This window comes from Apium graveolens, chromosome 1 (genome assembly GCF_009905375.1).
Source record: "Apium graveolens cultivar Ventura chromosome 1, ASM990537v1, whole genome shotgun sequence".
NCBI classification, from domain to species: Eukaryota; Viridiplantae; Streptophyta; class Magnoliopsida; order Apiales; family Apiaceae; genus Apium; species Apium graveolens.
The window spans coordinates 179175110-179201164 of NC_133647.1; the positions used below are offsets into that span (position 1 = coordinate 179175110).

The 26055-nt window shown below is 38.5% G+C and overlaps 1 long non-coding RNA gene across 1 annotated transcript in view; it reads left to right on the forward strand.

Annotated features, from left to right (window-relative positions):
• LOC141722455 (uncharacterized) overlaps window positions 1-23344 on the forward strand; it is a 55656-nt gene extending 32312 nt beyond the window's left edge. Inside the window, exon 7 of the long non-coding RNA XR_012575483.1 lies at window positions 22993-23344. This is a non-coding gene — a long non-coding RNA (uncharacterized LOC141722455). The remainder of the gene's footprint in view (window positions 1-22992) is intronic.
• Window positions 23345-26055: the final 2711 nt, after the last annotated feature.

Consider the following 26055-nt stretch of genomic DNA (forward strand, 5'->3'; position numbering starts at 1 on the left):
AAGAATAATTATTTTTTAATTTAATAAAAATATCGGAACCAAGACCGCGCTATTAGAAAGTGATAAGGAATAAATAAATCCTGATTATGTGTTTAAAGTTGCATTAATTACACATGACTTGGGCCACGGAGCCCAATAAGAAGATGTATGATATTCAGACCAAAAAGGTTAACACATTGATCAGGCCTGATAGAACAGATCAGGCCGGATGGACCAGATCAGGCCTGATGGAACAAAGAAAGCCCAAAACCTGAATATTAATTAATTTCGTAATTAATTAATAAGGGAGAAAAACAGCTATTAAGATGAGTCTTGGAGGGGATATAAATCCTTGTAGATTGGCCTCCAAGGAACCTCATGGATAAGGAATCAGCTTCCTACTTCCTAGGACTCCAAAGTCCATTCTAATTCTGAGACTTGACCACCAAGTCTCCGACACCAAGTCTCCGACACCAAGTCCAATTCAAGGACTCCCAACATCTATACAAGGGGCCTCACCCCACAAATCAGAACTATGTTTTTTGACTTGATCCTTGGCAATCAGCAAGGTACATAGGCATCTTGTTAAGGCAGATTGAGTCACGAAACACAAGAGCAGTCAAATCGAGCCTCGAAGCTCACGTTCCTTAGTAATAAATACAGTAATCATATACCCTAGTTTTTAATCCATAACATTTGGCGCCGTCTGTGGGAAAGCACCACAACAACTATGGCGAGAACACGGAGAACAATTAGAGCTCTTGAGGAAGGAACACCATCGGGGACAACCCAAGTGATTTCGTCAACCGTGAAGATACCTCCTCATTCAACTTATGCAGCCACCCAAGGAGAAGCCCAGATATGGGTAACTGAACCTCAGCCACAAGGGACGATTCCCTCGGCTATTCAAGGTACGAATCCCCAAGTTCAACAACTACATGCACCTGTGAATTCTTGACCCATTGGGTATGAGTATTCAGCTGTTGTGACTACTAATCTCCCATATTGGATGCCCATTTACCCCGAGGTTGGAGGAAGTGGACATGCTGGGCGGAGTGAAGCACAAGGGCGATCGCCTCCCTATATACGTGGTTTGGCTCCTATACCGGAGGATCAAGAATTCTCTGGCCCTTATACTGAGAGAGACTTCGAATCTTCGGATGATGAAGTGGCCCCAAGAAGGAGGCGCGCTGGAAAAGAATCAATGCCTGATAGTAACCAGCGTCCTAGGATCACCCAAGTGACAAATTCCCAAGAAGTGCAGGAAAGGATCAGGGCTCATGAGGCTGAGATTCAAAGGCTAAAGCATGACTTGGAGGCGCACCAGAATACCAGACCCCCATTACCTCCAAGGGGGAGGAATCCTCCCCTATCATAGACCTGGATGGTCCAATACAGAGAAGGGTTGTTGTCCCAAGGGCTGATCCAAGCAATCTTCTTCCCCTTGGAGATCCTGATGATCCTACTCCGCCATTCACTGAAGAAATAATGAATGCCCATATCTCAAGGAAGTTCAAGATGCCCACTATCAAAGCTTATGATGGCACGGGAGATCCCGCTAATCATGACATGACATTCTCTAATGCACTGTTGTTGCAGCCCGTGAACGACACTATAAAGTGTCGGGCCTTTCCTCAAACCCTGTCGGGTATGGCTCAAAGATGGTATAGTTGTTTGCCCCCGAACTCTATCGGGTCCTTCAGAGAATTAAGTCAAGATTTTATTAAGCAGTTCATTAGCGGGAGAGTGCATGAGAAAAGTTCAGCATCCCTCATGAGCATTGTATAGGGAGTGAGGGAATCCTTGAGAGAATAACTGAATCATTTCACGAAGGAGGCTTTAAAAGTCCTGAACCTTGATGACAAGGTAGCCATGATATCACTACAACAGGGAACTAGGGATGAATTCTTCAAGATGTCCTTGGCCAAACGCCCCCCTGAAAGCATGTTGCAGCTCCAAGATAGGGCCGGGAAGTACATCAAGGTGGAAGAGAGCATGAGAAAGACCGTGGTGAGTAATGAGCCCGCTGGAGGCAAGAAGTGAAAAAATGACTTGGAATATACAGCTAAGGACAAGTATCCTAGAACTGAGCAAAACTCTGATTCAACCCCTGAAAAGGGAGGACCTGGGCAAAAGTTCACTGAATACGCTAAGCTGAATGCTCCTAGAAGCCAGATCTTAATGGAAATCGAGAAAGATTGAGATATTCGTTGGCCTAAACCCTTGAAGGTTGATCCTGCTAAGCTAGATAAGAGCAGGTATTGTAGATTTCACAAAAATGTTGGTCATGACACCGATGAGTGTAGACAACTGAAAGATGAAATTAAGTTCCTCATTCGAAAAGGAAGATTGAACAAATACACTGGAGAAGCAGGGGATAGGAATAACAATGGGAGAAAGAATTTTAAAGATCGTAGGAAGGACAAAGACGATCAGGGGCGGAATCCCCAGCCTAGAGGGCCGGTTATAAATGTAATTTTTGGAGGGCCGCGACCACGAGGGCCTGTGATAAACACGATTTTTGGAGGACCAAATGCTGCTGGATTATCCAAGAACTCCAGGATAGCGTATGCCCGAGAAGTTATGCATATTGTTGGAGAAGCTCCGAAGAGGGCCAGGATGGAAGTAACATTGGCTTATGATGATTCTGACCTAGAGGGTGTGAAATTTCCTCATGAAGACCCGCTGGTCATAACACCAGTAATAGGAAATAGCCCGGTGAAGAGGGTCCTAGTAGATAATGGTGCTTTAGTGGATATCTTGCTCCACGACACCTTTTTAAGGATGGGTTATAATGATTCTCAATTAACCCCGACCGATATGCCGATATATGAATTTGCTGGAGTAGAGTGCCCCGTGGAAGGGATAATCAAGTTGCCAATAATAATAGGCCAGGAACCAAGGCAAGCAACACAGATGTTGGACTTTGTGGTGGTGAAGGCTAGTTCAACTTATAACGCTATCATGGGAAGGACAGGGATACATGCCTTCAAGGCCGTCCCTTCTTCCTACCATTCAGTTATGAAGTTTCCCACCCGGAATGGAATTGGAGAAGAAAGAGGAGATCAAAAAATGGCTAGAATTATTATGTGGCCTCTTTGAGGGAAGATGGAGTTGGGGGGCAGGTTCTTCCTATTGAAGATCTGGATATCCGAGAGAATGATGAGAAAAGAGGAAAGCCAGCGGAAGACTTGGTTTCTATTTCTTTAGCCCCCGAGAATCCTGAGAAGGTGACTTTCATTGGAGCCACACTCGAGGAGCCCCTTAGAGGGAAGTTGGTGAAATTTTTGCAAGAAAATAGTGATGTGTTTGCATGGTCAGCAGCTGATATGCCAGGCATAGACCAGGAACTGATTACTCACAAGCTGAATGTGGATCCAAATCGGAAGACAATGAAGCAAAAGAAAAGAAGTTTTGCTCCAGAAAGGCAAGAAGCTATAAAATAGGAGGTTGAGAAGCTCTTGGAGGCTGGTTTCATTGAGGAGATACAGTTTCCGGAATGGTCAGCAAACCCTGTAATGGTGAAAAAGGCCAATGGAAATTGGAGGATGTGTGTAGACTTCACTAATCTGAATGATGCATGCCCTAAGGACTGTTTTCCGTTGCCAAGGATTAATACTTTGATAGATGCCACTGCTGTACATGAGATGCTGAGCTTCATGGATGGATTTAGTGGATATAATCAGATCAAGATGCACAAGGATGACATTCCAAAGGTATCATTCATCACTGACTTTGGTGTTTATTGTTATCTTGTTATGGCATTTGGTCTCAAGAATGCACGAGCCACCTATCAAAGGTTGGTAAATAAAATTTTTAAGGATCTTATTGGCAAGACTATGGAAGTCTATGTTGATGACATGTTGGTCAAGAGTCTAGTAAAGACTGATCATATAACCCATTTGAGGGAAGCTTTCGAGGTCCTGAGGTACCACAAGATGATGTTAAATCCTACGAAGTATGCCTTCGGAGTAGGATCTGGAAATTTTTTGGGATTGATGGTCTCTAAGAGAGGGATCGAGGCCAACCCCGATAAAATAAAGGCAATCTTGGACATGGAGCCACCAAAAACTATCAAAGATGTTCAAAAGCTCACTGGAAGGGTTGCCGCGTTGGGACGATTCGTCTCCAAGTTTGGGGATAAATGTTTGTCATTTTTTAAGTCATTAAAGAAGGTTAAGGATTTTGTATGGAGTGAAGAAAACCAGAAGGCATTCGAAGAGTTAAAGGAATATATGGCTCAAGCCCCGTTATTGGCCAAGCCAGCTTTGAATGAGGTTCTATACTTGTACTTGGCCGTTTCAGAAAATGCCGTGAGCGCTGTGTTGGTTAAGGAGGAACTGAAAATCTAGAAACCCGTATACTATGTCAGCAAAATTCTGCACGAAGCTGAGTTGAATTATTCAACCATTGAGAAGTTTGCTTTAGCCCTGGTAATGGCTTCAAGAAAGTTACGTCCTTACTTTTAGGCTCATCAAATTGAGGTTCTAACATATTAGCCCTTGAGAAATATAATTCATAGTCCCAAGGCTACTGGGAGACTGATTAAATGGGCAATAGAGCTGGGAGAATTCAACATTAAATATAAGCCACGAACAACAATAAAAGCCAAGGCATTGACTGACTTCGTGGTGGAATGTACCATACCCAACCAAGAAGTCGGGGGGCAGGAAGATACCATACCTCAAGAAAAGGAAGTTGATAAGGGGGACAAAGAAAAGGATGATAAGGACAAGGAATATTGGGTCCTCAATTTTGATGGAGCATCAAAAACAAATTCAAGTAGAGCAGGTTTGGTTTTACAAAGCCCTGATGGGTTCTTGATTGAGTATGCCATGAAGTTAGACTTCCCGACCACAAACAATGAGGTAGAGTATGAAGCTCTGATAGCTTGTCTTGGCTTAGCAGGAACACTTAGAGTCAAGAACTTAAAAGTTTGCGGAGACTCGAAGCTGGTCATATCCCAGGTAAAGGGAGAGCTTGAGGCAAGGGATGAAACGATGGCTAAGTATGTCCGCCTAGTAAGGGTTGTGATGACCCAATTCGATGAATGCCATATTGAGCACATTCTGAGGGAGGAAAATGCTAAGGCAGATGCATTATCAAAGTTTGCTTCATCTGAGATAGAGGAAAGCTCAGGAAGTGTATACTTTCGCATTCTGAAGACACGGAGCATTGATGTTAAACTTGTAGCTCCTATAGGTCTGGGGACGTCATGGATAGATCCCATTAAGACTTATATTCAAACTGGATGGTTGCCAAACGATGCTACTGAAGCACGAAAGTTGGCTGTTCGAGCACTAAGATACTCTTTGATAGATGGGATTTTGTACAAAAGATCTTTTGTGGTTCCCTACTTAAGGTGTCTCAGGCCCGATGAGGCATGCTTGGCTCTCGAAGAAGTACATGAAGGCATATATGGGAAACACTTATGGGAAATACTTGGGGGGCAGAGCGCTCACTCATTAGATAACTCGTTTAGGCTTCTATTGGCCAGAAATGATGGCTGATGCCAAAGAGTATGTGAAGAAGTGTGACCGCTGTCAGAAGCATGCACCTGTCATTAGACAACCCCCGAGATGCTGACCTCCATCAACTCACCCATCCCCTTTGCTATGTGGGGAATGGATATACTTGGGCCTTTCCCCATGGCCACGGCACAGAGGAAGTTTTTGATTGTAGCCATTGACTATTTTACTAAGTGGATTGAAGCCAAGCCTTTGGCCAAGATCACAACTAAGCAGGTTGCACAATTCCTGTGGGAAAATATCATGTGCCGGTATGGAATTCCCCGCATCCTAGTCACTGACAATGAAACACAGTTCAACAATGAGGAATTCAAGAAGTATTGTGAGGATAAAGAAATTGAATTACGATTCACCTCTGTGGCTCACCCAGAAGCCAATGGGCAAGCGGAAGTGGCAAATCGAATAATCTTAGATGGACTAAAGAAGAGGATCGAGAAGTCGAGAAATAACTGGGTGGATGAAATACTCCCAATACTATGGGCTTATAGAACTACTTGTAAAGTTACTATCGGAGCCACTCCCTTCATGTTGGCATATGGAGCTGAAGCGGTTATTCCTGTAGAGATATCACATTCGTCTCCCAGGATTCAAGCCTTTAACGCTGAAGAAAATGAGGAAGGGCAAAGATTAGCCCTGGATCTAATTGATGAAGTACGAGATGAAGCACATGCGAAGATAGTGGAATATCAGAAAAAGGCTTCATTCTACTACAATCTAAGGGTTAAGGAAAGGTTCTTCAAGCAAGGAGACTTAGTCTTGAGGAAGGTGGAAGCCTCTGGCGTTGGGCAGAAAGGAAAGCTTGCCCCGAACTGGGAAGGGCCGTACAAGGTTAAGAGCGTTCAAGGAAGGGGAACCTACAAGTTAGAGACTATGAATGGTTTTAAAGTCCCGAGAACTTGGCATGCACAAAACCTGAAGGTTTACTATGTGTAAATCAGTTGAGTACGATTCTCACTTGTCAAAATGACAAGTAGGTTGAAAAGCACCTTGAAGATTTGCTTGCATAGGATTTTATATTTTAATTCCAGTAGGATTTACATTGTCGAGTCATTATTGTTAAGGGTCAAACCCATGCTATGTAAGGTTTTGGAAAACCAGACTTCATATTAATGAGTTTGAAATTATTTCAACCTTTGGATATTTAAGTTGTGATAATACTTTGTGTGATTTTAACAAAGATCATGTTTTGATCATTGAAAGAAGAAGACTTTAAGAATTCTTTTATTATAAGGAGTGCTTGTTGCACAAAGGGCTATGTAGTTCAGGTCATTTAACGTTAAAAGCATAATAAGTGCTGGAAAGTTAAAGGAGAAAGGTATGAAGAAGAAAGCAGCATAAATTAACCCCGAAGGGTAATAAGTTCTGCATACAAATAAAGTTCAACAATAAGTTATGAATAAAATTACAAACTAGAAACACTACTCTTCCATGTGGGAGCCTTCATTCTCCTGCTCCTTTTCAGCAGGAGGAGAAATAGTGCTAGGATCCAAGATGCGATCATCCGGCTGAGGGGAGTTGAAGAGGGCATCTATGTTGTCCTCCGTCTCAGCCTGCTCAGGACTTATAAAGTCCTTAGGGTCGACTAAGCCCGGATGCCTCTCCGAAACCGCCTTCACGACTGCATCCCATCCCTGGGTAAACTGTAGGGAATAAAGACCCTCATCATGAATCTCCATGAAATTCTTGAATTTATCAGAATCTATGTAATCATCAATATTGGTTTCCTTATCACTCCTAAGTTTCACCAGCTCGGAATGAGCCTTAGCCAGCTCCTCCTTCTTCGTGTTCAGCTTCTTCTCCAGGACCTTAGCTCTCTCCACCCATTTCTTCATCTCCTTCTCAAATTCATCGGAGTTACCCTTCCAAGACCTAGCCTGATGGAGGGCCGCCTGGAAGTAGGTGTTACTCTGCACAAAGAAACATGAGTTAACACAAGTTCATTGAAAAACAAGAAAGTTGAAATTTAAAAAGAAAAAGTAGTATGTTACCGCAGCTTGGGCTTGAGAACCCAGAAGCTCGATGGTCTCAATGTCACTCCCCGTGACAATGTCAGTGAAGTCGTGGGGAGTGATGGAATGGTACGACCAATCCTTAGCATGCTTGGTGGATCCAACCACCGTGTTACTTCTCCTAAAGCCCCAGTTAGGCCTGAAGAAGTGTGCCTTAAGTGGAGGATCCACATCATCCCCCAGCTCCACAACAGGGACGTGAGGCCTACGAAAGGCGGGAGCATCGGGATTGCCCCTGGGATCTCTGTTTAGCTTGGCCCTCTTCTGGCAGCCCGATTCCCCCTCCTTAGGCCTGTTGATATTATTAATGGCCTCACAAGCTGAAAGAAAAAGAAGAAAGAATATTAAACTTCAGGAGATAATAAAGTTGCAATAAAAAGAAAAAAAGAAATAGCAGCACATATATAAGTTTACCCTTGTCATTAGCCTAAGAGAGGTCGACTTTCTTCAACGAGAACTCCTCTAAAAGAGTCCAAGTATCTATTTTTCCATCATCTGAAATGAGGGTTTGATAGGCTACCTCCTCCTCATCAGTTAACCTGATGCTACAAGGACTACCGTCTGACACTTTACAAAAGGGCCTACGAAAGAGTGTGGCACAATCACCCCCGGTCCAGGTCAACCTAACAAACTCATCCCTCCATTTAGGGTTGTTCTCAACTATAGAGTTACTATCAAAGATATGGGGAATTTTGGGCCTTTGACGGATTAAAACCCAGCCCGGTTGACCCATGGAACTGTTGTAAAATTGGAAAACTTTCCTAAAGATAGCTACAGAAAGGGGAAATATATTTCTAAGACACAGAACCATAAAACAAATAATATTCCTCCATGTGTTAGGGGGAGTTGACAAGGATTGATTTTTATGTCTGCAAGCAAACGAGGAATAAACTCATGGAATGGAAACCTTAGACCCGCGGTCAGGGCTCCTCGATAAATAAACAGAGTATCGCCCTCCAAGTTACATGTCCTATCCCCAGGGGCGGCTAGGGTAATTCTAAGATGAGGTGGAAGTCTATACATGGTGTTCATGGACTCCATTCTACCATCTAACTCATGAAAAGTGTTACCATGGTTAATGAATCTAATTCAGATAAAGAGGGATATTCATCGCCTCTAGATTTTATCATATCGATTAAGGAAGTATACGGAGATTGGATTTGAATGACTATACCTCTCTTGGAAGTGTTCATCTTTCCCAAACGATCTAGGTCGCGATCCACCATTGATATTCTTCGAATGAAGGCTTGAAACCCAGAAAAACTAGAAGGTGGTGGAGCTACGGTGGCTGAGGTCGCCGGAAATCGCCTTTCTAAGAGAGGAACCTTGAGAGAAATTTGAGAGAGTTTTTGAGAGAAAAGTTGAGAAATAAGAAGTGAAGTGAGGATTCTCACTTCTCACTTCTCTTATATAAGCGAAAATCTTGGAATACGAGGCGTTTTAAGGCCCATACAGCAAGGCCCAACTTGAGGAAAGCCCATTATGGATAAGTGTCAGGAATATTCTAGAAGCACGGATGGAAATTGAAGGGTCAAAAATCGACCAGAATTTCAAAGAAATGATTCGATCAGAGTCCTGATCGACAAAAGGCAGGAATCCTGATCGAAATTTCATTCGATTAAAAGGGTAAAAAGCCACTTAGTTCGATCAGAGTCCTGATCGACAAAGAGAAGAATCCTGATCGAATTTTCATTCGATTAAAAGGGTAAAAAGCCACTTAGTTCGATCAGAGTCTTGATCGACAAAGAGAAGAACCCTGATCGAATTTTCATTCGATTAAAAGGGTAAAAAGCCACTTAGTTCGATCAGAGTCCTGATCGACAAAGGGAAGAACCCTGATCAAATTTTCATTCGATTAAAAGGGTAAAAATCCACTTAGTTCGATCAGAGTCCTGATCGATAAAGAGAAAAACCCTAATCGAATTTTTATTCGATTAAAAGGGTAAAAGTCCACTAAGTTCGATTAAAATCCTGATCAAAATCGATCAGGAATCCTGATCGATTATGCATAAATCCTAATCGAAGATTCCATCGATTAGAATGGTGTATTGAGAGCTAGTTCGATCAGAGTCCTGATCGAAATCTATCAGGAATCCTGATCAATTTTGCATAAATCCTGATCGAAGATTCCATCGATTAGAGTGTTGTGTCCTGAGCTAGTTCGATCAAGATCCTGATCGAAATCGATCAGGAATCCTGATCGAAGATTCAATCGACCAGAATGACAATATCAAAGTAAGATCGATCAGGATCCTAGTCGATTTCGACCAGGATTCCTGATCGATTTGGTATGAATCCTGATCGATTTTAAGCCAAGAAATTAAGAAAAAATCCCATAATTGAGGGAAAAATTCCAGAAAATTAAGGGAAAAGTCCAGAAAATTAAGGATAAATCCCATAATTAAGGGGAAAATCCAAAAAATTAAGGGAAAAATCCCAGAATTAAGGGAAAAATCCAGAAAAATAAAGGAAAAATCCTAGAAATTAAGATAATTCCTAAATAATAGGGATAAAAGCAAATCATTGTAAATGTGTAGGTCGCTCCACACTTTATGTAAAAGCGATACCCTGTAAGGGAAGAAATGAACTTAACTTCTGCGAAACCTAGTCACTGTTTCCCAAAAGTTAGGGGGCAAATGATGGGGGATAAATAAATCCTGATTATGTGGTTAAAGTTGCATTAATTACACATGACTTGGGCCACTTAGCCCAATAAGAAGATGTATGACATTCAGACCAGAAAGTTTAACATATTGATCAGGCCTGATGGACCAGATTAGGCCTGATGGAACAAAGAAAGCCCAAAACCCTGAATATTAATTAATTTCGTAATTAATTAATAAGGGAGAAAAACAGCTATTAAGATGAGTCCTAGAGGGGATATAAATCCTTGTAGATTGGCCTCCAAGGAACCTCATGGATAAGGAATCAGCTTCCCTACTTCCTAGGACTCCAAAATCCATTCTAATTCTGAGACTTGACCACCAAGTCTCCGACACCAAGTCCAATTCAAGGACTCCCAACATCTATATAAGGGGCCTCACCCCACAAAGCAGAACTACGTTTTTTGACTTGATCTTTGGCAATCAACAAGGTACATAGGCATCTTGTTAAGGCAGATTGAGTCACGAAATACAAGAGCAGTCAAATCGAGCCTCGAAGCTCACGTTTCTTAGTAATAAATACAGCAATCATATACCCTGGTTTTTAATCCATAACAGAATGCCGTTAGAATTCATAAGCGGAGCCGACAATGAAAATATAAACGGACATAAGGTACTTCGAAAAGGAAACGACCGTGACATGAATAAGTACTTAAAGAATTAATAAGGGTAAAATAAGTGAGAAAATGAATAATAAGTAACATATGAGTACGAGTCACCGTAAATTAGAATGGGATCTAACGAAACAGTTTATATTTATGGTTATAAATTTTCGAGCGGACCCTAGAGTATACTCCACCTCGAGATACCAAGACAAGTTTACGAACCCAACTCCATATACTGTTGTGTTGTGAAAGGATTGTTTTATTAGCATTTGCATAAATGTCATGCTTGCCATGATACAAAGTAATTGAGGTTTCACATAATGTAGCGATGTTGTACGATATGTATATGTCGTAGAATGTTTAATGCCACCACGAGCGTGACGTATAATTATAAGACCGGGAGTCGGTCGGGATTTTAAAATAAATACCTGGGAATCATTTCGGTGATATGAGTAGGGGAGTTGGTAATTCTGGCCTCACAGACTCAGGAAGTGCAGGAAATGGAATGTTGAGCTTGCCCATGATGGCTCCTAAAGTAACATAATTTTGCATTTGTAAGTGCTTGTGGGAATCCACCAAGGCTTGAATGTCTTCATGTTGACTCTGCACTAGTGTAGTGAGAGATTGCACTTGAGCTGTTAGGTTGTTATTGGAGGTTTGCAGAGTTGAGACTTGATCTTGAAGAGCCTAAATTTGAAGATTTGTATATGTAGTGGCAGGTTGTTGAGAGCTTGAAGCTAGTGAGGATCTAAAGGTTTCTTCCACAGCTTATTTGATACCCTCCATGAGTTGTGCAGAAGGCTCATATCTGCTTTGGTGAAGCTGGTTCAACTTGATTTTTGTATCATTTGAGCCTATTATTTATTCTTGAACCACCTCATGCAGAGCAATGAAAGACTGCCTGAGATTCTTGACACCCTTTTCTAAAAGGTCAGATTAAATCTTGCCATTTGGTCAGCAAAATGTTGAAATTTAGAGGTGATCTTGACTTGAGAAGATATGATCTCATCCATGTTCTCTCTAACAAGCTTTTTGATCTTGTCCTCATGACCAATCATCTTTAATTCGAGAGCTTTACCAAATAGGTGAAAAGCCTTGAGTTGAGCATTGTAAACTTCAGTGATTGCATCATAGACATCTTGTGGAGTCAAGGCCTTGGCATTACTTCCCAGAATGGTGACATATTCATCTCTAAACCTAGCCAAGACCTGATCCATCTCCAAAGCAAAATCCTTAGACAGCCAAGCATCTACATTTCCATCTTGCTCAGCTTTCTTAACAATTTTCTGCTTCTGCTTTTCAACTTCTTCATTGTATGTTAGAAGAATGGCTTGATAATCTTGATTGCTCATATATGAAGTAAGCAAATGCTGTGAAATGTTGGCTAGTCCAGAAAAGTACTCAACAAGAAGATCATCTACTATTGTAGGTTGAGTCTCAGTTGTCTATAGCCATTGTGAGATGAGATGTGGTTATTGAGGTTGAGAAGTAGAAGGTTGGTTGGTTGGGTGTGATGGTGATAATGTAATAGAACCATCTGTGACAAGAGTCACAGTTTGACTCACAGATGCTCTGTGGTTAGGGTGTTGTTCTCCACTTGTAATGGGAACCTCCAATTGAATTGGAGGGGATTTTACTGGGTTACTGTCATGTGCACCAACCTCAAACCCTTGTGCTTCTTGCAAATCATTATCACCTGAATGTGATGATCTTGCCTCTCCCATAGCAGGGTCATTGGCAATTATACTCCCCACTTCAATTGTTAATGCAATTTCAGCTAGGGTTTTGAGGGTAGTTGTTCCTGTAACAGGAACCTCCAATTAAATTAGAGAGGATTTAGATAGCTCCCCACAAGAGTACTACCCTCAAACCTTACAGCATGTGAAGGCTGATTTGAACATGAAGGTGCATTTGTGATTACCATGGGAGCTTCGGTAAAAAGTGATGAATCCCCCAAATTTGTAATGGTGTCATCAAGGTCTACCCCAGCTAGTAGCCTCTCACCATCTAAATTTGGTGTCTGGGTGGTGAGCAAGATTTCTTGAACCAAGTCACTTGAGTGAGATTGCACCTGAAAATTAGATTCAGGTTCTGTGTAGGAAGAAGAAATTTTACATATAAGATTTTGAATTTCGGTGTTGTTGAGTGTTGGCAGCCCCCCCTGAATAGATGAGGGAGCTTCAAGAGATGTGCTCTCCTTGTGTGTGCCATCCTTATTTCTCCTTCCATACACTTGAATTTGTTCAAGTGATGGTTGTGCAGACTCTTTACAAGATACATTTGGGTTAATGATCTTTTCAATAAAGACATCCTTTTAAGAGGGTGCCTCTAGAGTCTGTTTAAGTCCCTTGTTTACAACTACATCCTTTTGAGAGAATGCAGAGGTGGCTTGAGTGGTCAACTCTAAGTTTTTAGCCTTCTTTAATTTTCTCTTAACCAAGGGTGACTCAGGTGTTGTTTGTTCCTCACCACTCTCATTTATAATTGGTAAAGTTTCCCGCTTTCTCTTTTTTTTACTCACTTCACCCTTTTGAGAGGATGAAGTGGTTGGCTTCCTAGCAGCTATTGGTATCGAAGAAAGGGTATGAGTATTGGAAGGTCCCTGTTAGTGTTCCTGTATTTGTACTTCCACAGGTTCAGGGACCATTGTTGTACTAGACTGAGCATTTTTCCTCATGTCAGGCATGGGGTAAGGGTAAGTCTTAAACCTCTCCATCATGAATGTAGTGATTTTGAGACTTACAGTTATCTTGTTCTTTGTAACTAATGATCCAAATAGAATTTTGGACACTTTCTTACGATTTCCTATTAATGATCTATCTACACCATCTATCAAATATATGTCATTTACTTTATAGTTCATAGCAGACATAATGAATCTAGGAAGACGTATTTCCTTACCTTTTGATTCTAATGGCATTGTTATCCTGGTGCTCAACTCCTCCAATATGTAGTGTCCTACATTGATCTGTTTGTTGTGAGCCATTGAGTAGACCAGCTTTTGTAGAATACTAGAGATGTTGTCAAACCCTGACTTTCTGCAAGTGAAAGTCGTTATTACTGAATCAAAAAGAAAGGACCACTCTCTTCTCATGTTCTTTTTGTTCATGCTTGAAAGATTAATCTTTTCAGAATAATTGATGAAGTCCATGAATTCATAAAGCTCATCATGAGTTGGAGCCTCCACCAACTTGTCAGTAGGTATGCCTAATGCCATGTTGACATCATTCTCAAAAATCCCCACCCGTTGGCCCTTGATTGTACAGTTTATCACAATTGATGCAGCCTGATTCTCATGCACAACTGTTCTTGTCACTGATGTATTCCAGAAATCCCCTAAGACATCCAAGTAAAGCACAAGATTAGCAGTGAGAGCTCCCACAAAGTATATTTCAAACAAAGATTTTACAAAGCTTTTGAAAGCTTCAGGAGCTTGATTTGCATCCAAAAATGCAAGAAAGTTGGTCTCTTTTGGGATAAAGGGTACAATAATGTTTGCTGCCATTGAGGAGAGTATGAAGTTTAGTGGGTAAGAAAAATTGAAGAGAAAAAGTTTGAAATAAGAGAGAAATCGGTTTTGATTTGAAAATTCTAGGTCACTTAGAGTTCTCGAAGGCGTAAGTATGTGTATGTCGAGATGTCTGAGTATTTACAGTAAAAGTAAATGACTTGTCGAGAACTGAAAAATAGACGTTTGGAGTTTGCTTATCGAGAAGTCATTTTAAAAAGAGAATTACATATCGAGAAGTCATTTTAATTTACTCTTTTAGAGAACTAAAATTGACTTGTCGAGATATCAAATAAATACTTAGTTTGTCCTAAATGGACTGAATTGTTTCTAATTTTTATTTGAATAAATCAGAATAAAATCAAAATTATTTTTGTCAAAAGTATTTTATCAAAATAATTTATTAAATTAAATTATCTCAGTTCTGAATTATTTATAAGTCTAAAATTGTACTTGTAGAGAACTCTGTAAAATAACACTTGTAGAGAACTCTACAATGAGTTATCGATAAGTCAAAATGAAGCTTATCGAGAAATCCTTCGAGAAGTCAGAAATTGACTTGTCGAGAACTCACTCGAAAAGTCTTAAAATGACTTGTCGATAAGTCAATGAGACTTATCGAGAACTCAGTTCTCTATACTTTTGATTACTTGGATTCTGCCTTGTGTTAATTCTACATATTGAGAATGCAAATTAACATTTACACAGTTTACATAGAATTTGAAAATTTCCAAATTAAATTATGAATTTTGAAAAATAAATACAGAGATTTCTGAAATATTTGTAATTCATATTTCAGCTAATTTCTAATTAAATCAAATTAATTTTGATTTACTAGAAATTAATCTGCTGCAAAACATTTGCTGACTTCTTGCCTTAGGATGAAGAATTTAACATTCCAATTTCACCTACAAATCTAGTGAAGGTTGTTTCATCCAAAAGTTTAGTAAAAATGTCAGCTAATTATTTTTCTGTTGGAAAAAATGGAGCTCAATGGTACCATTTGCAGCATGTTCTCTAATAAAATGGTACCTCCCATCAATGTGCTTTGTTCTAGAATGATTAACTGGATTAGCCACAATAGATATATCACTAGTATTGTCACACATAATTGGAATTTTGTGTAACACTAGGCCATAGTCTATTAGATGATTTATAATCCAAAGCACTTGAGCACAACAACTTCCAGCAGCTATGTATTCAGCCTCAGCTGTGGAAGTTGACATAAATTGTTATTTCTTGCTATACCAGGATACAAGTCTTTGTCCAAGAAACTGACAACTACCACTAGTGCTCTTTCTGTCAACCCTGCATCCAGCAAAATATGCATCTGTGTATCCAACAGCTTCAAAACTAGTTCCCTTAGGATACCATAATCCCAAGTTTGGAGTCCCCTTCAAGTATATGAAAATCCTCTTCACAGCCATCAAATGTGATTCTTTTGGATTATCTTGAAATCTTGCACACAGATATGTTGCAAACATGATGTCTAGTCTACTTGTAGTTAAGTATAGCAAAGATCCAATCATTTCTCTGTGGCTAGAAATATCTACCCTTTTGCCCTTTTTATTTTCATCCAACTTTGTATCAGTAGACATAGGTGTAGATGCAGGTGAACAATCAACCATACCAAACTTTTTCAATAAATCCTTAACATAGTTTGGCTGATGAAAATTCCATCACTTCTTTGACTGACTTGAAGTCCAAGAAAGTAACTTAATTCCCCCATCATGCTCATTTCATATTCACTCTGCATAAGCTTAGAGAATCTTTGACATAGCTTTTCATTTGTAAAACCAAAAATGATATCATCCACATATATCTGAACTAGGATCATATCACTACCATGCAGCTTGTAGAAGAGTGTCTTATCTATTATTCCTCTAGTGAATCCATGTTTAAGTAGAAAGTATGACAATGTGTCATACCAGGCTCTAGGTGCTTGTTTTAGTCCATAGAGAGCCTTGAGTAACTTGTATACAAAGTTTGGAAATTCTGGATCTTTAAAGCCAGGTGGCTGTTGCACATAAACTTCTTCTTCTAACTTATCATTTAGGAAGGCACTCTTGACATCTATTTGATATACTTTAAAATTTGAATGTGCAGCAAATGCAAGAAAAATCCTTATTGCTTCAAGTCTTGCAACTGGAGCAAAAGTTTCATCATAGTCAATTCCTTCCTCCTATGAGTATCCTTTTGCAACCAACCTTGCCTTATTCCTGATGACAATTCCATTCTCATCCATCTTGTTCATGTACACCCATTTTGTTCCAATTATACTTTTGTTCTTTGGTGCAGGAACCAACTCCCAAACTTTGTTTCTTTCAAACAGATTTAGCTCCTCTTGCATAGAAAATATCCAATCAGGATCAAGTAGAGCTTCTTTAGTTTTCTTTGGCTCAATTTTTGAGAGAAAACATGCATGTAGACATTCATTTACAGTTGCACTTCTAGTCCTCACTCCAGCAGTTGGATCACCAATAATTACTTCTCTAGTGTGACTTTTATCCCACTTTCTGGGGTGAGTTTGTTGACTTGAGTTTTCTGTGTTTTCCTCACCATTGGCATGACTTGCAGAACCTTTCTCTCTTTCTCCCCCTGAGTTTGTGCTATCAAATTCAGGTTCATGAGATGAGTTTTCATTCGCATGATTCACTTTTTCAGTTGACTCTTCATTTGTTCTGTGATTTGTGTTGATTTCAGCTTCATCATCAGAATCACTATCAATGTTGAGATTTTTAAACTTTAGGGTTTTAGCTTCATTTTCATCAAGGCATTCCAAGCCTGGACACTTGTCATCATCAAAAGTAACATATGTGATTTCCATAATTTTCTTTTGATCAAGCACATAGACCTTGTATGCAGTTCTTTCCAATGAATATCCCAGAAAAATTGCCTCAAAAACTTTAGAGTCAATTTTTTCCACATATTCAGAGTTGTCTTTCAACACATATCACTTGCTTTCAAAAACATGAATTTGCTTCACAGTTGGCTTTCTCTTAGACAAGATTGAGTAGGGTGATTTTTCAAGATTCCTGTTAATGAGATATCTGTTTTGAGTATAGCATGCAGTGTTCACAGCTTCTTCCCAAAAACTAGTTGGCAATTTTGCATCTTGCAACATTTTACTAACAGCTTCCACTAGTGTTCTGTTCTTTCTCTCAACTACATCATTTTGTTGAGGTGTTATAGCTGCTGAGAATTCTTGAACAATGCCTTTGTCTTTGTAGAATTCAGTTAAGGTTATATTCGTGAATTATGTTCCATTGTCACTCCTCAATCATTTTCACACAATTTTGATCTTCATCCTGCTTCTCAATCTTCTTGATGTGTTCAATTATGATGTGTGGAGTTTCATCTTTAGAGTGCATAAATTCTACCCATGTATATCTTGAGTAGTCATCCACCATCATAAGTGCTTATATTTTTCTTGAAATTGACTGGACATTGACTGGTCCAAATAAGTCCATGTGAATAAGTTACAAATGTGCACTTATAGAATTCACAGTTTTACTCTTGTGACTTGATCTTTTCAATTTCCCTTTTTGACAAGCATCAAAGACTTCATCTTGAACAAATTCTAGATTAGGCATGTCTCTCACCAACTCCTTTTTTACTAGAGTATTGATTTACTTGAAATTCAAGTGAGACAGTTTCTTATGCCATAACTTGCTTTGCTCTATAGATGCCTTGGTGTAGAAGCAACAAATTCCATCCTTATTTGCTGAGTCTAAGTCTGCAATAAATAAGCTTCATTTCCTTGCTCCTTTTAGAGAAACTTCACCAGTCTTTTTGCTGATAAAAATGCATTCTCCTTTGTCAAATGAGACCTTAAATCCTTTGTCTGCAAATTGACTGACACTAAAGAGATTCACTTCAAGACCAGCTACCAGTGCTACATCTTTAATGACAACATTTCTAGAAATTAATTTGCCATATCCCATTGTGAAACCTTTGTCGTTGTCTCCAAAAGTCACTAATGGGCCAGCCTTCTTCTCAAACTGTGATAGCAGGGCCATATCACCTGTCATATGACTTGAGCATCCATTGTCTATGATCCATATGACTTTATTTCCTTTGCCCTGCACACAATGAGTTTTAGGTGTGTTTAGCAACCCAAGCAGTGTTGGGTACTATTCTCTTGTTAACAAATTTGATAGAGGTAGAGTTTGATGATTCAGAAAGAATAGAATTCATTGAGTGATGTGCATTGTCCTTTTTAACTGAGGACTCAATATTGATTTCCTTAAGATCAACTCTCAGCTTATGGAAACTTGTCATTACTTTCATGTTACAAGATATGCAATCAAACTTGTCACAGAATGAGTAGGGATCTTTAGTTTTTGCCTCATTGTACTTGCATGCTCCCACTCATGGCTTACTAACAACCTTTTTATAGAGGTGAGTTAGATGATTCACAGAGCCATATTTTTGACATTGTTTTCTTGGAGCTCTGCAACATAAGCAAAATTATTGCTCTTGTTTATCCTAATCTTCCCATTTCTATTCTTCTTTTTCTTTCTTCCATCTTCAATTTTTACTTCCTTGACAGGTGTCTTGGAATCTTGGTTGACCATGAGCTTCTTTTCAGTTTTGGAAATTGGAGTTGTTTTTACATTTTTCTTCTCATTATCCTCATCATCAATTTCTTGCTTTATGATCAACTCTTCTTCACTGAAATCTATTTCACATGCTTTGAACATAGGGGTGCCAACCTTTCTCAGCATACATCTTTCTTGTTGTTGTTCAAAGCATCATAATCAAGACCAATTGCTATGTTAGCACATGATTTGTTCTTCTTATGGTATTGACCAACCAACTCAGATGCATTCCTAAATGATTTTAGTTTTACCTCATTCTTTTCAATCTTTTCTCTTAACATAGCTTCAATCTCATTGGCACACTTCAGCTTTTTTTCAAATATTCATTTTCTTGCTTGACTGACTCAAGCTCCACAAGCAGTAGATCCATCTTTTTCTCTCACTCTCAAGCTTCTCATTAGCATTTGTTAGCCTACTTACTTCCTCAGTAGCTGCTACTAAGCTAGTGTGTATATGAAACATATCCACACTCATCTTTTTCACAGCCTCCTTATATTGACTAGCATTTAAATCAATGGTGGTTAGAGTTGGTACCTTTGATTTTGAAATGGATTCTTCTCCATGCTCAAAAGCCATTAGTGCATAGTTTCCAACTTCTTCATCCTCATCATCAATATCAGTTTCATCCCAACTCTTTCCTTCTGCAATTTAAGTTTTTCTAGACTGTTTCTTCAAGAGAGATTCATACTTTGCTTCCAGTTCTAAGTAAGATTTATCCTTCTTCACCTTTTTAGGCTTTGTGCATTCAATATCAAAGTGACCTAACTCATCACAGTTGAAGCACCTTATCTTGATCTGTCCACAGATCCTGTTTTGTAGCCACCTTTGCTAACTGAATTATACTGAGTTTTTGGTTTCCAATTATTACTGTAGGAAGATTGTCCCATACTCTTGAAGAACCTTGGCTTCTTGACTCTTATGTTGGAGAATTTCCTAGCCAAGTAAGCCATGGATTGGTCCATTTCATCTAGCTCATCCAAGGTATAATATTCATCTTCCTCCAGCTCTAATACAACTTGCTTCTGAGGTCCTTTATTCTTTTGTTCCATAGCTTGAACAACTGGAACTTGATCATCTTGTTCATCTTCATTTTCTTCTCTGTCATTCACAATCAAAGCGCTTGAACCATCAACAACATGTCCATGATGTGCTTTCAATGACTTTCTTTACAGCATCTCAAGTTCATAAGTTTTCAAGATTCCATATAGAACTTCCAAAGTCATTCTACTTAAATATCTTCCTTCCCTTATGGCTGATACCTTTTGTTCAAGATGGTTAGGAAGGGCTAGCAAAAAATTTAGCCTAACCTCCTCAGCTTCATAATATTTATCATGTAGCTGCAAGTCATTTATCAGTTTGTTGAACCTTTCAAAAACTTCAATAATTCCTTCTTTTGGTTTAGCCATAAACCCTTCATACTGAGAAGCCAGAATCCTCCTTTAGTTTGACCTAACTTCCTCTGTTCCTTCACATAAGATCTCTATTTTCTCCCAGATTTGTTTGGCTGTGTCACAGTTGACAATATTATTGTACATTACATTGTCAAGTGACTCTATCAAGATCAACTACAAGTCACTATCTAAAGAGACTTTTTCTTTTTCAGGCTCAGTATATTTTGAAGGATCTGTAGGAGCAAAATGTGCTGCAATGACCATGTCTCCATCTGTAGATTCTTCAACTCTTACCATGGGGGTGAAATGCCCATTCTTGAGGATCCGAATGTATAGTGGATTGGCCATCCTAATGAACAACATCATTTTCTTTTTCCATAGTGTGTAGTTAGATCTGTCAAAGGTAGGGATTTTGATACTGTTGAGTTTCTGTGTATTCATTCTTCCAAGATCTTTAATCTGTTTGCTTTCAGATTTTGCTCTGATACCACTTGTTAGGTAATGAATACAACACATAGGGGGGTTAATCTATTTTGGACAATTTTAATGGCTTTTTAATTTACTTAGACTTGGTGAGCAAAGCAGACAAGAAATGTAACAACATAATGTTACCTGAACTAAAGACAGTGAACACAAACTTTCAAAACTCACTTAATTATATATAAAAATCAAGCTAGTGTTTTTCTACAAATTTCTGGGTTCTTGGTATGTTAAGAACTCAGCTTCTCTCTTTAGAGTTACAAGTTTTTCTAGATCTCTTTTGTTACAACTAAAACAAAGCATCCAGTGTTTACTTTATAGAACTGCAAACACTGGTTTTACACAGCATGTAATAGCATGTACTAAACCCTACTTTTAGATAACTAAATCTTTTTATTTCCATCTTAGTGTATCTTTGAAAATCGTGCATGTATGTGACTTTACTTTGTCAGTTAATCTTGGCCTTTGATCTTGCACTCTTCAAGCTGCTTTTGTAGACTTTTCAAATCAGTGATTGATTTGTTTGTTGATTGATAATCCTGGATATTTAACTGATCTGCATTTTGTATTTTGAGTTTTATATCGAGATCTCCAGTTTGTCATATAGAGAAGTATAATGGATTATCGAGATCTCTTATTACTCTATAGTTGTTTTGACTTATCGAAGTCTCTGAGTTCTATATAAGAGAATTAGGCTTGTCGAGGTCTCCAATCTTCATGTCTTCATTTTGGCTTATCGATATCTCTGAATTCTCTAGTGAAGAAATGACTTGTCGATATCTCAGAGATCTCTAGTGATAATTTGACTTAACGATATTGTTGGGATTCATGACACAAACGCAGCGGAAAAATAAAAAATAAATAAGAAAAATGAAACCCCAAATGCAGGATCCATGCGAAACAAGACATTTAATTCGGAGATTAGATGTTTATCTTAATAAAGCTTTCCTTTTGATTGTGATGAATGTACAGATCTTGATGAACCAACACAGTAGCCCTCCTTTCGAAGATCTGCTCTCCAAGGTATCCACACGAACGCCCGATCGTCCAATGATCACCGGAGCCGGTACTAGCCAATTTGGTTGCCTCTTTTCTCTCTCTGTCTAGCCTCTCTAAGATGTAGAGCTGCTAGGGTTTTCTCAAAAATGTGATGTGTTAACTAAACCCTAAAAATATGCATCTTAATGTATATATAGGGAGAAAGGATTTAGGCCTAACCCTAATCTTAATGGGCTTCTAAAAGGACCCATTCTAATTTTAGGTTTATATTATTATTAAATTCGAATTCTAATATATAATAATAAAATTATATAAATTCATAATTTAAATAACACTCCGTTTTAAACGTTCTTTGTATGTGACCATTTAGGTTATTATTACATTGGCAATAATTTTATTTTTTAATAATAAAATTATAAACAATGAGTGGCATCTAGTAATACATCATTGCTCCCCAAGTAATAATAATAATTGGTGATACAATCAATCCTTTCGTGAATAATGTACAATGTAATATAATCCCTTTAGCCTTATATTATAGATCAAACTCGAGGCAGGCATTGTGTCATCCTCTATTAACGTTTAATCCTTCTTTCCTTGATCAATGAGTAAACTATCAAACAAATCAGTATTTGAGCACGACCATGCACGTTTATAGTCTTACTCAATCAAGAGGCCAATAATATCACTCATTTAATAAAGGAGGGCTAAATCCTATCTAGATCATTCATATTTCTCATACGATTCATAATATACCCAATGTCTACTTTTATTTTTACCCGGTCAAGGATAACTTTCAATCGTATCAAAGTATATTAATTCTCGTATAGAAATATAATGATTTCAGGTCAAAGTACCAATACATCATTATCACTGTGAGATTAACTTATGACACTTTAAACATGTAGTATCTCACAACGGGTCAATCCAACACCATGTATTTAATACATGTGCCTGTGTTTTGAATTTAGTATCACCATACCTATGATCAATGAGATGTGATCATCAGTCAACAAACACACTAGTCTCAATGTATTTATTATCGTCCCTTAATAATAATACTTGACTATGGACCTTTATGAATATCAATACTATTCTCATAATCTCATCTCTAAGTCACATACTTAGAGATATAGATTTACATATCATATTTTGTTAGGAATATGTTGTGAACTTGATGATAAATTAAACAAAACACCTTAGTAGATTTAACTTATTGAATTTTGTAGGTCCCGACGGATGATTAAATATAGTTCCGACGGATGATTAAATATAGTCCCGACAGATGATTTAATATAGTCCCGACGGATGATGATTTGACATCCATCGAGTGAGTAGCTTATGTAATAATAAGTATTGTAGCACATTTCTGCAAATAACTTTGTATAAATTCTGTAGGAGCATATGAGTCATGTTGACTACTAGTGGATATGCAGAATAGGTTGATTAATTGTAAATATGAGATGTCTTGTAATTCTGTATAAATGAAATGGAGTCAAGTGACAAATAGCTACCCGACGGATAATCAACAAAGCTACCCGAAGGATGATCAACAAACCTACCTGACGGATGATAAGCATGTACCCGACGGATGATCAAATTCAAATATCTGTTGATAGTGACAACACAGTCACATGCGTTGGGTGTTTGTAAAAGGAATGTGGCAGCCTGTTTAGCAGGAATTTGAGAACAAAGAAGCATTACCATTTCCATGCTATTATGAAGATATTCAAAGATGCTGGAATAGAATAGTGAAGTATCATGGAGTTAGACTAGATATGTTTTTTTATTATCTTGTCTTATTGTCATGTAAACTTGGTGATATATAAACCAAGTGCAGCAAGTAGAACAATTATCGAACTAAGCACACACATTTTCAGAGAAACATTTTCAAGCTGTATTCTGTAGCATTTCTCTGTCAGTTTAGTTGTTCATACTTGTAAGAAGCTGTGAGCTAATCAAGCTTCACAAGGTTCTCATTCGATATATATATATATATATCTGGTGGAAACTTTTAAATCCACAAGAAAGTTTTAAAAGCTTGTGTGTTTTTATTACTTTGTGTTTTGATTCATATAAAGTATTTATTCCGCACTCTGCAAATCAAACACTTATATATTATCAAGTAAGAACTATTTTAAATCTAAAAAAAGAAGCCATAATTACATTCAACCCCCCTTTTGTAATTCTTGTTGTATTATTAGGGAATAACAATTGGTATTAGAGCAAGCTCTTGAAGTACAAAGAGTGTAAAGATCACAACAAACAGCAAGATGAACAAGAAGGATGTTGGAGTTAAAATTCCTTTTCTGGACAAAGATAATTATCACCACTGAAAGGTGAAGATTCACCTAAATCTTCTTTCCCAAGATGAGGCCTATGTGGATTGCATAGAGAGAGGTCCTCATGTACCAATGAGAGCTGCAACTGGCAATGAGCCATCTGTTCCAAAACCAAGGCATGAATGGTTAGACCCTGATATTGAGCAAGTCAGGAAAGACAAGAAGGCCATGAATATATTGTTCAATGGAGTTGATGGTGATATGTTGGATAACATCATTAACTTCAAAACAGCCAAAGAGGTTTGGGACACTATCCAGATTATTTGTGATGGTACTGAGCAAGTAAGGGAAAATAAGATGCAGCTGCTAATTCAGCAATATGAGCACTTCCATTGTGAAGACAATGAATCTCTCACTGATATTTTTAGTATATTTCAAAAACTACTAAATGCTCTGAAGTTGCATGGAAGAGTCTATCAAACAAAAGACTCTAATCTCAAGTTCCTTAGATCTCTTCCAAAAGAGTGGAAGCCAATGACAGTCTCATTGAGAAATTTACAGGATTAAAAGGAGTTCACCTTGGAGAGACTGTATGGCATCCTGAAAACATATGAGCTTGAAATAGAGCAAGATGAGAGGATGGAGAAAGGAGGGTCCATAGCACTGGTTGCTGAGTTAGAGAAAGTGAAAGAGATGAAGGTAGAAGCTATTGAGTCTACATCAAAGGTTTGTGAAAGCAAGAGCAAAGGGCTGGTAGCTGAAAATGAAGATCATTTGAGCCAAGATGATATGGATGATATAGATGAACATTTAGCATTCCTTTCCAAAAGATTTTCCAACCTCAAGTTCAAAAAGAACTTTGAAGCAGCCAAGCCAAGTAGAAACAAGGTGGATAAATCCAAATTCAAATGTTTCAAATGTGGCTTGGCTGGGCATTTTGTCAGTGAGTGTAGAAAGTCAGATTCTAGCAAGAAGAAATTTGAGCCTGTTGATTATAAACAAGAATACTTTGAGTTGCTCAAGCAAAAGGAAAGGGCTTTCATTACACAAGAAAATGACTGGGCATCTGATGGATTGGATGAAGATGAAGAAACAAGCTATGTCAACCTAGCCCTGATGGCCAAATCTGATAAAATAGAAACAAGTTCTTCAAGTAATCAGGGAAACAGAAAGAATATTTGGTACCTGGATAGTGGTTGTTCAAGGAACATGACTGGAGATTCTACCATGTTCACAAAGTTCAAGGAAAGAGCTGGCCCAAATATTACTTTTGGAGATGACAACTAGGGTTATAATGTGGGATATGGCTTGATTTTAAAAGACAATGTCATCATTGAATAGGTTGCCCTTGTGGATGGTCTCAAGCACAATTTGTTGAGTATCAGCCAGCTTTGTATAAGGGCAATTCAGTAACCTTTAATTCTGAAGCCTGTGTTGTGACAAACAAAAGAAGCAACAAAGTGGTTCTCACTGGAGTGAGAAAAGAAAATGTGTATTAAGTTGACTTCAACGCATCTAATGCAGAATCTATCATTTGTCTTCTTAGTAAAGCAAGTCAAGATGAAAGTTGGCTATGGCACAAGAAGCTGTCCCATCTAAACTTCAAGACCATGAATGAGCTTGTCAAGAAAGAACTGGTTAGAGGCATTCCTCAAGTGGAGTTTTCTAAGGATGGATTGTGTGATGCCTGCCAGAAAGGAAATCAGATCAAAGCATCATTCAGAAAGAAGCTTGATTCAATAATTGAAGAACCTTTGCAATTGCTACACATGGATTTATTTGGACCAGTCAATGTGTTGTCCATCTCTAGGAAAAGATTTTGCCTAGTAATTGTGGATGCTTTTTCAAAGTTCTCTTGGACATATTTCCTAAAGTCTAAAGATGAAGCTAGTGAAATCATCATCAATCACATAAGGCAAGTCAACAATTATCCTGATTTTAAAGTAAGAAGAATCAGGAGTGACAATGGAATTGAGTTCAAGAATTCTGTGATGAGATCATTTTGTGATG